Here is a 13,929-nt window from a genome sequence, read left to right as displayed (position 1 = left end):
AGTCTAGGGCTCTAGGGAAAATGATGGTACCCGTAACATCGTATACTGACACAATGAATTTAAAAATACTTGAAAATTTCTCAGTTTTGTTTCGTTTTTCCTATCTGAGTGTGTTGTACTTTTAATCATCCTAGTACACGCGCCCTATGAGCAATCTAATTAGTTGGCTTGACGTACCGCGCACGCACCAAACGTCACAGCGTCTTGTAGACATGCCAGCTGGCGTCGACGCTGCAGCCAGAACTGCAAACATTGTCCCACCGTGCACACTACCAAAGAGGCGACTGATGTTTGCCCCTAGGTCTTTGCTACTCATTTTTCGCATGCACACAGGGCATTTTCCTGCCCATTACACTCATTACTTGCAGCAGACAATCTTACGGAGTACCATAAGAGTGCGTGCAATGCGTGTGCATCCGCACAGAAGGAGGTCAATGGCCGCTTAGCCTTAACTATATGAAGATGGTATCTGTTCTTTCGGACATGTCCGAAAGAATTTAATGGGCAGGGGCACTACGAATGCAGTGTGTGGACATTAAGTAGGGAATGTGGGTGTGCAAGGGATAAATCCCTGCAGTCGCACTATCCTAAGTGTCCTCAGTGGCTCAAATGGATAGAGCGTCTGCCATGTAAGCAGGAGATCCAGGGTTCTAGTCCCGGTCGGGGCACACATTTTCAACTGTTCTCGTTGATGTATATCAACGCCTGTCGGCAGCTTAGGGTCTTTATTTATCATTTGATTCCAGAGAACTGCACGGTCACCGATGGTATATGTTATTTCGGACATGTCTGAAAGAACAAATACCATCTTCATATCTATTCAAAGGTATCCGGACACCTGTTAGTGGAAATGGATGTCCCCCTTTGCCTTTACGATGCCTTGAACTCTATTGGAGACACTTTGAACGAGGTAGCGGAATATCTATTGAGGAATGACAGCCCATTCGTCCTCAAAAGCCGAAAAGAGAGTAGGTGGCGATGTTGGACACTGGGGTGTGGACCAAGGTTCCAACGCATGCCAGATATGTCACAAAAGATTCCGGCCAGGACTCTGAGCAGACCAATCAATTTCACGAATGTCGAAGAACCATTACCTCACGGAATGACGCTCTATAACAGGGTGTGTTGTCATACTGATACAAACTATCACCTTCTCTAAACTGCTTTTCTACTGTACTCAGAACACAGCCCTGGAAATGTGTTCATATCCTTACGCATTTAGCATTTTCTTAACTATTACCGTACCATAACACCACTTTCTCCGTACTTCGCTGTTGTCGCTACACATGATGGCCGGTAAAGTTCTCCAGACATTCGTCAGTTCCAAACTCTTCCATCAGATTGCTGAAAGGTAGAGTGCGATTCATCATCACTGCATATGAGTCGATTCCAATCATAGAACTTTCCTGTAGAGTCGCTCGTTACTTCATCTCAGGCTTCACTAAGCATCGACTACAGAAATGCTTGGCTTATGAGGAGCTGGCCGACAGTTCTACCTCATTCTTTTTGACTCACTACTCACAGTCTTTGTGCTACCTGGACTGCTAGTAAATGAAACTCATGATGGATTCCTTCCGCCGATTTCTTGAGATTCTTTACAACCATCCTCCGCATTGTTCGACGGTCTCTGCCCGTTAGTACGTGAGGTGTGTGTGGCCCTGGTTTACTTGTGGTTCTTCCTTCCCGTTTCCACTTCGCAGTCGGCTTGAGAAGCTTTAGAAGGGTTGAAATGTCCTTAATGGATTTGTTACTCAGATTATATCCAGTGAATTTTAGGCCTATTAAAATTACTTGATAGTTGACAGACACTTCACGCTGCGGAGCTGGTTTCGTTCGATCAAAAAGCTGAACGTTACGTCCAAGTACGAGGGGCGTTCAGAAAGTAAGCTCCGATCGGTCGCGAAATGGAAACGACTATGAAAATCCGATAAAGCTTTGCACAGATGTGTTGGGTAGTGTCTCTAGTATAACCCCAGTTAGCATCACGTCGCTCTTCTCATTTCTGAGCTCGCAGTGAGTGCGTAAAGATGTCTAGAAAATAGTGTCTGCCGCCAAGTACGAGGGCCTGGTGAGAAATTTCGCCTGAAGCTATGCAGCTAACATTACATAACTGTTGTGCTGTTTCTTCTTCAAGACAATTCTCAGCCGCATTCTGCAGGGGCAATGAAGATGCTCCTGCATCGTTTTCAAATGGAAATGTGAGATTACCCACAATACAGTCCGCAATTGTCTCCCCCTGAGTTTCATCTCTGGTCACATGAACCGCTGTCTTTGAAGACAACATTTTGACACAGACCACGAGGTGTAGGCCAGCGTGGAGAATTGGCGCAAAGCACTGGCGGCTGCCTTCTATGATGAGGCTATTGAAAAGTTGGTACAACGCTATGACAAAAGTCTAAGTCAGAACGGTGACTACGTAGAGAAGTAGCTGAAAGGTGTAGCTAATTGTTAGAAGTAAAACATTTCTGATGTTCACTGTGGTTTCAATTTGGCAATCAATCGGAGCTTACTTTCTGAACAGGCCTCGTATTTCCCGTTGTCACACTGCCACAACAATTGGTCAGTTCACTTCCAATTCCATGTGCGGCATTCTTCCTTGATGTGTTTGGATGCCGAATCCTGGATCTGGCTCTTTTATTTCGCCCTTCATAACACATGATAAGCACGCCAAACATATACTCTCTCTCTCTCTCTCTCTCTCTCTATCTCTATCTCTCTCTGTCACTCATACCTCAGACACACACACACACACACACACGCACACACACACACACACACACACACACACACACACACACACACACACACAAAACTATGCTAACTTTATACACACTTTTCATACACAGCACTAAACAAACACTAGTGGATCGTTCCGCAGAAAACGCGGTTCAGAGTGACATATGCAGTTACAATAATCACAAAGCTTGGCTTACATTTGTAAGTATCGCACGATATTGCGTAAAGCCGATCTTTTTGAAGGAAAAAAAAAATGGTTCTGAGCACTATGGGACTTAACATCTGAGGTCATCAGTCCCCTAGAACTTAGAACTACTTAAACCTAACTAACATATGGACATCACACACATCCATGCCCGAGGCAGGATTCGAACCTGCGACCGTAGCGGTCGCGCGATTCCAGACTGAAGCGCCTAGAACCGCTCGGCCACAACGGCTGGCTTGAAGCAACAACTTAGCGCTGTGGCAAGGTCGCCATAGTCATATATATAACAACCTAGCCCGACGTCGTGGCATAGCGTAGCCGTTATGGTATCAGCCTGCTGGGAAAGGTAGTTGTAGGTGCAAACTTTAAAATGTTTTGTCTCTAAGCCTAATCAAAAAACCTCGATTATTATTTTTGTTTCACTAATTGGTTCAAACGTAATTCTTTCATTTCTCATTCTTTGCCACTTCATTTTCATCATAGTATTGACTTTTTTATTTCCTTTTATTTTTCTTCCTATCACTTGTTTCTCGTTTTGGAATCTCCCTGTGTCGTCTACAGTCTATAATCAAATGCCAGTCAGGACTGCTCATCGTTTGGTAACACGGCGTGTAAGTTTGAGGATAGTTTCAATTAACTATGATAGCGGGAAACTATGGTTTTCATTTAGTGCTGACACTAATTTTTTTCTGTCTTGAGTTTGCTCTTAAAGGTTAGCTTCAAACGTTGTGAACAAACTGATCGTTATTTTAGTTTTTCCGAGAATGGCTTACCGCCGATTTCTTGGACGCATTGCACAATACGAGGCTATAGTTGGGTCAGGACATAAGTTTAAATTCAGGGCTGCAGAATGTGTCGTCTGTCGCAGTTCAGTCATTGGTCACTTAAAATCAGTTTTCGACCGAGCACCACGCATTGCCGTTCATACTTCGCGGCGGCCGCTTCCAACATTGCTCAGCGTTACAGATAAACAGCATTTGTGACGTTACCCGCCGTTTTTGCGTGTCGCGTGTCGCCTGTAACCGAGCAGCTGCCGGTAGCCGATGTGGCAATACTGTAGCGGCAAATGACAAACGTCATCTCCGAAGTGATATTAATCGGAATATAGTCCACCTCCAGGGTCACTGAGCTCTCATGGGCGACGCATTCTGCTGTTATTGCATCGCTGCTGACTGTAAATTACTGCCGGCCGTAGTAGCCGAGCGGTTCTAGGCGCTTCAGTCTGGAACCGCGCGACCGCTACGGTCGCTGGTTCGAATCCTGCCTCGGGCATGGATGTGTGTGATGTCGTTAGGTTTAAGTGGTTCTAAATTGTAGGGGACTGATGACCTCAGATGTTAAGTCCCATCGTGCTCAGAGCCATTTGAACCATTTTGTAAATTACTCCCCGCCTCCTTTCATACTGGCGGGTCCGCCTCACGTGACATCCAGTGATCAATTACATTTTACATAGTGTGGTGTGCGTACTGTAAGACCTTCGGTACACACACCATCAGATTATTTGGCTTATCGCTCTAACGAAGTAGGCGAGTGTCAGCAATATATCTCGTGGTCTTATCGTGGCGTGTTTATCTTCTGCCGTTAGGTCAGACGATAGAAATACCACTTGCACGCTTAGAGTAACAGATTGACGGTGACCAACTTTAAACAGAAGTTGATTAATTTTCACACACATTTATTAAAATAATAACAAGCATAAAAATAACTTAACTTGGTTCTGGATGCTATTTACAATTGACAATCTGAAGTTCCTTTGGTCTTGGTACGTTAATCTTATTCTCACATATCTCTGATACTTGACAAAGTGTCTATTCATTTATCTTCATGGCTATGTACAGGAATATGGTAATCTTATTAGGCGCGGACTGAAACTTGACTACAGACTGGTGCAGACAAATGCAGACTGGTACAGACTAATGCAGAATGACTAATCGGAGGTCTGTACACTCGTTATGGTACCTCGAGCGTTCAGGTATCACTGCACGAGTGTGATCCGCGAGGAGAAAAGGTTCTACGTTAGCAGCAATCTCATTGGCTGCGGTACATATTAATACGCGGATCGGCGGAAGCAGTATTTGGTCCGTCTCTAAGACAGCGCCATCTCGTAGTGCGGAGATGGACGAGCGCTGCGCCTGCGCTGTTGTGCTTAGCGGGGCGCGCTCTATTGGGAAAGTTGTGTACGCGCTGACTACGTGGAACTATGTACACAACACATAGTGTGTCCGGATATTTGATTATGTAGTATATACGACCGAGACGTTCCACAACGTTCCGCGAATGCACAAAAGAAGTTGCACGTGACTGAGGAACTTAATGTGGTTCATAATGAAGAATTCAGTTAATGCAACGGAGCAGGGTCGCAGTGGATTCGCATTTTGGAGAACGACAATTCAAACCCGTTTCCACACATCCGGATTTATGTTTTCCGAAAATTTCCTAAACCGCTTAAGGTAAATGCCAGGATGGTTCTTTCGAACGGGCACGGCCGCTCTTTCCTTTCCAGTCCTTCCCTAATCCCAGATTGTGCTCCGTCTCTAATGGCCTCGATGTCGACGGGACGTTAAACACCGTTCTCCTCCTCTTTTCCTCAGTCAATGTTCTGAACGATTTGGTTCGATGGTTTACGAAGCTGTACGCAGATGCGGCGGGGTTCAAAAACCTACCAAAGGTTTTCCGTGGTTACTTCAATCAGTTTATGTAAGTGCTGGCGACGGTATTTCAGCGAAATCACGGGAAATGCCCTTCTTAAACGTTGTCTAACCTTCTGAATATGCGTCTCTAACTACATATGTCTTTGTTTACTCAGTTTTTATTTCATCTAGCAAGATTACGACATTCGAGATCTCCATTACATCGAATCAAGAATCCTTAGTAAATCTGTTTACAATTAGCATTACTATGTGGACAGTGTATGACTATTGATAATAATCATAATAGTAGCAGTAGTTTTCCTTGTCGTTGCTGTTGTTGTAGCGGTGATAATGTCACCGTTGAGCGCATCTCAATCACACAGTAATAGTAATACTAGTAGTTATAGTGGCGAATACATATAATACGGCAGTTTCGGCTGTTTTCACATTTTGTTGATTAATTTATCGTTGACGTACGTGGAACGAGTGTAATGGTAGCTTAGCAGGAGTTCATTTGCACGTGTAGGCAGAGAATCGGATCTAGATACGGAACTGGTCCGTCGAAGTGCTGTACGTCGAATGTCGAAAGAATGTCACACACTAACAAATTCCTATCCTACTTCTAGTTTGTGGATGATTGACACCCCGTATTCCATTTCCAATCGGAAATAAATAACTCATTTCGTTGCGGAAGTAATGATAAGAAAAGAACAATATCGAAATGACTGTGGAAGCCGTGAGTACTGAAATTAGGTGGAAAACGTTACAGGGAAAAAGAAAACAGAAAAATGAGTGCGAAGCAACGAGATGGGTACCATTATTTGAAGAGAGAGAAGTCACTGTAGAAAGACTGGGAATATATTTACAATGTTCCTGCGTTCTTGCTACAGAGTTGACGTTAATGAAATTTAAGATGAATATGTGATGGTGAAAGTTATTCCATGGCTCCGAGCGAAGAATCTTCGTTTCTTATTTATAATCCCGACATGATGTCGTAGAAGGTCGTTGTAAGATTGGTTGGTTTGGAGAGAGTAAGAGTACGGTAAGCGGATGTTTGAGTACGAGAACAGGAAACGTAAGCTAACACCAGAAAATCAGCAGATTCACATGCCTGAAGACGTGTCAGCCGAATTTGAGAGAAAGAAAATATTGCGAGGGTTGTTGACAATTGAATCAAAACAAACAGATCGATTTACTTCAACTCTGACACAATATTGACATTTCCAAATTGCGGTGGCTCCCTGTGAAAACTTTTTCCATCTACTATGATAGCAGACGCTCCGCGCTGATGGGAACAAGTGACGGCGGAAACTTAGTGTAGAGTGACACAGTTCTTGTATGCCGCCGGGTGTAGTTTTACGTCTGTCCGATGTTATCTCACAAATTCTTCCAATGAAGAAATTCACGGTTCTGTATGCTATGTGTTTCCGAAATACCAATGATAGACTTTTAGCTTTACCAAACAATTTAAGTCATGTATTCGGAACCAGAAAGGGAAATGAGTATAAGAGGAAAACACACGAATTAGAAAGAAAAATTTCATATCCCGGGATATATTCCGATAGAAGATGGAGAATGTTAAGATCTAATGGACATTATTTTTTTTCCTATTTTTCTGATCGAATGCATCATAAGTGAAAGAGAAACGACGCGACCAAGAAAGTAAAGCATCAGTCACTTTATAAGCATCACCGGGAATCCGCTCACAGATCAATATTTTGTTACATATCCCCGGACATCTAGGTGGGTGAAGAATCTCGAGGCCGGCCAAAGTGGCCGTGCGGTTAAAGGCGCTGCAGTCTGGAACCGCAAGACCGCTACGGTCGCCGGTTCGAATCCTGCCTCGGGCATGGATGTTTGTGATGTCCTTAGGTTAGTTAGGTTTAACTAGTTCTAAGTTCTAGGGGACTAATGACCTCAGCAGTTGAGTCCCATAGTGCTCAGAGCCATTTGAACCATTTGAAGAATCTCGAAGATATAAGTAATTTCTTTCATATTTATTCCACCCGTTCGCTTAAGTCATTGGTAAATAGAAAAAAACTTAATTTTTGTTTTGTTATTGACATTTATTTGAGGTATTGTGCTTCTGTAACTCCAACCGAAGAGGGCATGTAAGAATTTTATTGAGTGTTAGGGTGAAATAAATTTCTTTCCGATGTCCGAGGTAGAGAGAGAGAGAGAGAGAGAGAGAGAGAGAGAGAGAGAGAGTGAGAGAAGACAGTGAGAGGCAACGAGATGGGAACCACAAATATAAACGAATTACGTCGCGGATTATACTAACAGTGCATAATAAATGAAAAACATGTAGGATGTCGAGGTGTGTGATAGACAATGACCATATCCTGCGGCCTGCTGAATGTTTATTGTTCATGATCACACGGAACAAAACTCGCAGCAAAAGCCCATCCAGCAAGGGACAGGAGAGGGCAGTACCCTCCTTCGCCAACAACGGTTTGAAGCATATCAGAACACGAAATAGAAGCTGACTAGTACCAAGTGTATTCAGACATTTGTCACGAAATCTCAAATAATTGAATAATTATAAACTACAAAACTAGCAAAGAACCCTCCATTCCCCTTCTAGCTCCGATCTTGATATGTTCTTGAACACCAGAACTTTTGTGTATTTTTTGTACACGAATGGTTCAAATGGCTCAGAGCACTATGGGACCTAACATCTGAGGTCATTAGTCCCCTAGAACTTAGAACTACTTAAACCTAACTAACCTAAGGGCATCACACAAATCCATGCCCGAGGCAGGATTCGAACCTGCGACCGTAGCGGTCGCGCGGTTCCATACTGAAGCACCTGGAACCAGTCGGCCACAACGGCCGGCTTTTGTACACGTAAATACATTACCAGTATTAATTTTGTGCGCAGCGATATTGTATTGGACTGTATTGAACTGGGACCTAGAAACGACGGGAAGGCTGCAGCAGTCCACTCACGCCACCGCCGCCCCACGGCGAACCTAGGGTTATGGTGCGGTTCAGCACCCAGTGGACCCCCCCCCCCCCCCCTCCCGGGAACGTCTCATTCCAGACGAGTGTAACCCCGATGGTTGCGTGGTAGAGTAATTACGGTGTACGCATACATCATGACTGTTTGCGCAGCAATCGCCGACATAGTGTAGCTGAGGCGGGATAAGGGTAATCAGTCCGCATTCGCCGAGGCAGATGGAAGATATGTAAACTCTGTCGATCTCGCTTGTAAAACAAATGTGTACGAAGCAGTAGCTAGTTTGCTGAAATTTATGAAGTTGATGCGGAAATATTTTTATATTCGACTGTTTGAAATGTGTTTTACTGTGTAATTTTATGTCTGCCAGAAGATGTTTAAATTTTTAGACGGTGTGCCGTGCGCGCTCTCACCCTCAATGAACATTGGGATAAACTATTAAAAGTTCTTGCCGCGTCAAATCTGGATAAAATCTCAAGCTTTCGACGATAGTCTCCATCGTCAGGAGCAAATGACTGTCTTCACTGCATTTTTTTTCTTCTTTATTGTAATTTTAATCACCTCATACAAGGCGGGCTGGCAGCAGCATATTAAGCTGCTCTTCAGCCTTGAGTGGTACAATAACATGACATATAGGTGGCACAGATAATACAATAAAAACGGCGGGCAAAAAATGTAGATACGTAAAACAAGAAACATGAAGCCATTCATGTTGGACGAGAAAAAACACTAATACTTGTTGACACGGTGCACAGAACACGGATGACGGCGGCAGCACACGTGAACAGTGGTGGCGTGACGGCGAAAGAACACTAAACACAAGACAAAGGCACACACACGAGACACTGATGGCGATGATCTCCTGCGCACGAAAGTCCACTGAGCGTGTACGAGTCCGGTGACCTGCCAAGAGAGGAGGTGGGGGGGTGGGAGAGGGAGAGGGAAGAGCAGAGATGCCACAGGCAGGGGAGATAAGGGGAAGGGAGGAAGGGGGGGGGAAGCCCGGGGGAAGAGGGGTGGAGGAAGGGGGATGGGGGGAAAAGGAGAGAGAAGGGAGGGAGGGTGCCTAAAGGAAAAGACACAGGAAGTGGGGGGGATCAAAGTTGATAGGAGGGGTAGATGGAGGGGAGGAGGACTTCATCAGGGAGGGGGAGCAGGTAGAAGCCACCTTGGGAGAGGGTAAGGAGGGTGGAGAGATGGAGACCGGGTGGGACGTGGGAATACAGGTGCGGCAGCGGGCGGGGGTGGGAGAGGATGGGCGAGACAAGCGGGTGAGGAGGATCGAGTTTACGGGAGGTGTACAGGATCCGTATCCTTTCAAGGAAAAGGAGGAGGTGGGGAAACGGAATAAGATCGTACAGGATCCACGTGGGGGAGGGGAGACGGATATGATAGGCGAGGCGGGGAGCATGGCGTTCAAGGATTTGAAGGGATTTATAAAAGGTAGGGGGGCGGAGATCCAGGCCGGATGGGCGTAACAAAGGATAGGGCGGATGAGGGATTTATAGGTGTAGAGGATGGTGGAGGGGTCCAGACCCCACGTACGGCCAGAAAGGAGCTTGAGGAGATGGAGTCGGGAGCGTGCCTTGGCTTGGATTGTCCGGAGATGGGGGGTCCAGGAGAGGCGACGGTCGAAGGTGACGCCAAGGTACTTAAGGGTGTGGGTGAGGGCGATAGGACGGCCATAGATGGTGAGATAGAAATGAAGGAGGCGGAAGGAAGGGGTGGTTTTGCCTACAATGATCACCTGGGTTTTGGAGGGATTGACTTTGAGCAACCACTGGTTGCATCAAGCGGTGAACCGGTCAAGATGGGACTGGAGAAGGTGTTGGGAGCGCTGCAGGGTGGGGGCAAGGGTAGGAAGCCGGTGTCATCGGCAAACTGGAGAAGGTGGACGGGGGGTGACGGCGGCGGCATGTCCGCCGTATACAAGAGGTATAGAAGGGGGGAGCGGACGGAGCCTTGAAGCACACCGGCGGAGGGAAAAAAAATGTAGGATCTGTGTTATGGATGGTGACGTAGGAAGGACGGTGGGAGAGAATGGAGCCGGTCACACGGACGTAGTTAATGGGAAGGGCGAAGGTTTGGAGCTTGAAGAGGAGACCGGAATGCCATACGCGGTCACAAGCACGTTCGAGGTCCATGGAGAGGAAGATTGCGGAGCGACGGGAATTAAGCTGTTCGGAAAGGAGATGTGTGACGTGAAGGAGAAGGTCGTCGGAAGAGAAGGACGGCCGAAAGCCACACTGGGTAACGGGAAGGAGGCGGTGCTGGCGGAGATGCTGGTGGATGCGTCGGGTGAGGATAGATTCCAGGACCTTGCTGAAGACCGAGGTAAGGCTGATGGGACGGTAGGAGGAGACGGCGGACGGCGGTTTTCCAGGTTTAAGGAACATCAGGATACGGGAGGTTTCCCACAGGTCGGGGTAGTAACCGGTGGACAGGACTACATTGTAGAGCCTGCCCAGGGTGGAGAGGAAAGAGACAGGAGCTTCACGAAGGTGACGGTAGGTGACACGATTGTGACCAGGAGCAGCGTTGCGTTTTGTGCGGAGTGTAGCAATGAGATCCTATGTAGTGATAGGGGCATTGAGTTCCGTGTGTGGAATGTTGTCCAAGTACTGGAAACCAGGAGTGAGGGGAGGGACAGAGGTGTCAGTTCGATTGCGGACATCCGGGAAGAGAGAGTAATAGAACTGGGGCTCATCAGGGATGGAAAATACGTCGGAGAGGTAGGAGGCAAAGTGATTGGCCTTACTAAGGGTGTCAGGGAAGGGGTGATCATCATGGAGAAGGGGATAGTAGGGGGAGGGTTTAGTTCCGTTAAGGCGACGGAAGGCTGACGAGAACTTGGACGAGTTGATAGATGGGGTAGCATTTAAATGGGTGCATGTATGTCGCCAGTCCTGGCGTTCTTAGCCGCTGTCTTCAGTGCTGCTGTGTTGGCCTTATATAACCCGTGGACGGCTTCTGATTGGTCGGCTTGTGATTGGTCAGTCATTACGTACTGCTGTCACAGGCGGTGTCAATGTGTGCGCTGGTGGCGCCACCGCTTCCGCTGGAACGTAAACCTCGGAAGGAATGTCTCTGTTGCTTCACTGCATCGAGCGCTCGTTTCCATGCACCGTTCGGATAGTATCCGCTATCATGGTTAAAGTTCTTCTCGCTCATTCTCATTTCAGCAGCCTCCTTAATAAAACAATCTCAGTATGTGGGGGTATGAGACAAAATTTTAGTTTCATCGGACAGTATTTTATGTTTGTTCGTGAGGCTGTGTTCCGCAGCTGCCGATTTCTCCAGTTCTCTAGTTTTAATATGCCGTTGGTTTTCGGCACAGCGGTCGGAAACGGTAGGAATGGTCTGACCTATATAACTGCTTCCACACTCACAGGGGATATTATACGTTACAGGGAGCCTGAGGCCGAGACTGTCCTTAACAGGGCGCATCATATCCTTTATTTTCTTAGGAGAATGAAAAATTAGTCTTATACCCCATCTACCCAGGACTCTTCCTATTTTGCTGGATATAGCGCCACAAAAAGGAAGAACCGCAATCCTGTGAGTGTGCACCATTTTCACGTTTCCTTTTCTTGGAGAACCCCGCCTTTATATCGCGTGCACCATAGCCGTTCCTTCGGAACACGTACTTCAGATGGTTTATTTCGGACTTCAAGAGGTCCTCGTCAGAAACCGTTTTTGCTATATATACCACCGTGTTCAAAACGGCTCTCTTCTCAACAAGGTGATGGAAACTCTGTGCATTAAGGTATAAACTGGTATGCGTTGGCTTACGGTACACAGTGTGGCTGAGACGCCCGTCCGCCTGTCATTGTATTAAAACGTCTAAGAATGGCAACTTTCCTTCCTTCTCCATCTCGACAGTGAACCGGATGTTCGGATGTATGCTGCTCATGTGTTCCATGAATTGTTAGAGAGCTTCTGCGCGGTGTGGACAGACCATAAATGTATCGTCAACATAACGTTAAAATAAGGATGGACGGAGGGGAGCCGAATTTAATGCACGTTTCTCAAAATTCTCCATAAAAAAGTTAGCTAATAATGGAAACAACGGAGAGTCCATCGCCATACCTTCCGTCATTTCATAAAATTTATTACCATACAATAAGTGGATGACATCACAAACCGGAACAACTTTATAGTTTCAGGAGGAAAAAGATCCGCCAGCATTTTCGAAGTGTCCTCCACTGGAACTTTTGTGAACAGCGATACAACATCTAGGCTGACTAAAATGTATTTGGACCAACTCTAATCAGTTTGATTTTCTCAGTGAACATCTGGGAGTTTTTGATGTGATGTTCACACCGGCTGACTACAGGAGTCATCAGCTTTGTTAAGTATTTGGCCAGCTTGTAGGTAGGAGAGCCAATTGCGCTGACAATAGGTCTCAAGGGATCATTATCCTTGTGGATCTTCGGTGGTCCGTACAACCTGGGAGGTCCAGGAGCTCGGACTCTGAAATTTTGCGTAATATCGTCTGGTAGACGGGAATTCTTCAGTAGCTCCATGGTTTTTCTGCTGTACGTCAAACTTAGGTCCAGTTTAAGACATTTGTGTGTACTCCCCTCCAACAGTGATGTCATTTTGCTATTATATTCGGCAGTATTATGAACGACGGTGGCATTTCCTTTATCAGCTGGTAATACGACAAGATCTTCATCTCTCCGAAGTAAACGAAGCCCCTCCCTCTCCTCTCTACTGATATTAGATCTGGGAGGCTTAGCTGAGGCCAAAATGCGACTGGTGATAAGTCTCACTTAGTCGGCGTCGTCCTGTGCAAGATACCGCACAGCCTGTTCTACTCCACTGATAAGAACCACGATGGGTATAGTACGTGGTGTAGGAGTAGGGCAGAGAGGGCTCCCTTGTCAAGGTTTTTGTCCGACAGGTTGACAACAGTGCGTGCTGTTTCATACTATGACTCCGATCTATGCATAGCTGCAAGACGCTCAAATTTCTTTACTTGTTTAGCCGATGTATTGTTAAGATGAGCTCTTTGATGAGCAGCCATCGTCACATCGGCCCATTCCCAGTCAAATGGTGAGAGAACTGTAGATAACAAAAGGTGGCAACTATATTAACTTGGTGCATTAAAATCCAGTTCGTACCTTTTGTGTCGTAACCTTTCTTTGACGTTCGCCCGGCTTGTCTTCCGTAATATATTCTTCACTCTAATCGACTTGGTATGGTGTTTAACTACAGCAAGCTTAGGCACAATCTTCTTATCGCAGCAGCGTTGCAGAAATTCCAAATTACTCCACAACTGTGCATATTTGACGTGCAACTTCTCCAGTTGACGCATAGTTTGTAGAAGCTCATAGGGATTTTTCGTCGTTCCAATCCTTCCAGAACAGTCAGGTCCGCTGAGCCTGCTACGAAAT

At 46.1% G+C, this 13,929-nt stretch overlaps 1 protein-coding gene across 1 annotated transcript in view; it reads right to left on the bottom strand.

The window, feature by feature from the left end:
- Positions 1-13,929, bottom strand: part of LOC124624305 (potassium voltage-gated channel subfamily H member 8) — a 496,049-nt gene that overhangs the window by 192,933 nt on the left and 289,187 nt on the right. The gene's annotated exons all lie outside the window — the stretch shown is intronic.

This window comes from Schistocerca americana, chromosome 1, assembly GCF_021461395.2.
Source record: "Schistocerca americana isolate TAMUIC-IGC-003095 chromosome 1, iqSchAmer2.1, whole genome shotgun sequence".
NCBI classification, from domain to species: domain Eukaryota; kingdom Metazoa; phylum Arthropoda; class Insecta; order Orthoptera; family Acrididae; genus Schistocerca; species Schistocerca americana.
This window is presented reverse-complemented; position numbering and strand designations above follow the sequence as displayed.